A 1,103-nucleotide genomic window follows, 5' to 3' on the forward strand; every position below is an offset into this window, starting at 1 on the left:
CCTAAGACAGCCAAAGTGTGACCTTGATTTTATCCCACCTGAATTCAGAGAGTATGTCAAAGATAAATGTACTGCACTGAACACTAATGACCAAAGGCCAATGAGTTGTGGGATGATATCAAGGATGTTATAAAGGGAGAAATTAAAGGGCATTAAGAAAAAAAAGACGAACGTGAGTGTCAGCAGAGATTGAAAGCTGACTTTGGATATGGACTAGCTGAAGTGAATTGAAGAAAGAGTGAAGTAAAAAAGTTAAGCAGCTCACTTCAAATGTTAGCTTAAAAAAAAAAAAAGTAAATGTGGTTCCCTGTCCTTGGATACGTAAGAATTGGAGGCAAAGAAATGTGGATTTGGAGAAGTTTGGGGCCAGCTTGCTCCTCGCAGGCTCCAGTGCTCCCATCCCACACTGAGAAAAAAGAAAAGAAATGAAAAGTAAAGTCTTATAATTAAATGTGTAAAGATGTGTAGTTAGAACGCCAAAAGGAAAGAGAAAACTTGGCATTTTTTTAAGCTGAGAGGATGGATTTTGTAATATTGAATTCTTTGGAAAATATCCTCCACTCCTCTGGACGTTGGTTGTACTGTGGTGGCTTGTGTGTTGCTGTGATGCTGGACGTTATGTCACTGCCATTTCAAATACCAGCAGGGTCACCCAACGTGAGCGAGGCATCCAGCAGAGCATCCAGAACACACAGTGGAGAAGGACTAGGCTTCCCACTTCAGGGAAGTAGCCGCTGGAAATCTTGTGCATAGTTTTGAAACATTGTCAAATACTGAAGGTCTAATGAACAGAAGCAGAACTTTGTCAGAGATGGTGTGGGGCGATGGGGCCCCTGGGATAGAAGGGCACTGGAAATGTGAAGGAGGAGGAGCTGCCTTCTCAGAGTGCAATTGACCATGGGGATGTGAGTCTTAGGGATGTTCATTTGTTGATGGGGCATGACTCAAGGTAAGGAGAAACAGCTGCAAGCAACTGCTAATGACTGGAGCTTGGAGTGTGCAAGGTATGAATCTAGGAAAATGAGATGTGGTCAAAATGAGATAGAATGTACAAAGATCCAAATTCTAGTAGCATTAGTGAGCGGAAATGGAGTGGTATTGGC

General features: G+C 42.5%; 1 non-coding gene across 1 annotated transcript; it reads left to right on the forward strand.

Moving 5' to 3' along the window:
• The first annotated feature begins 276 nt into the window (after positions 1–276).
• LOC142425252 (small nucleolar RNA SNORA38) lies at positions 277–409 on the forward strand. Its single transcript, XR_012779601.1, has one exon. It is a non-coding gene; the product is annotated as a small nucleolar RNA SNORA38 (small nucleolar RNA).
• Positions 410–1,103: the final 694 nt, after the last annotated feature.

The sequence above is a fragment of the Tenrec ecaudatus genome, chromosome 13 (assembly GCF_050624435.1).
Source record: "Tenrec ecaudatus isolate mTenEca1 chromosome 13, mTenEca1.hap1, whole genome shotgun sequence".
Lineage (NCBI taxonomy): Eukaryota > Metazoa > Chordata > Mammalia > Afrosoricida > Tenrecidae > Tenrec > Tenrec ecaudatus.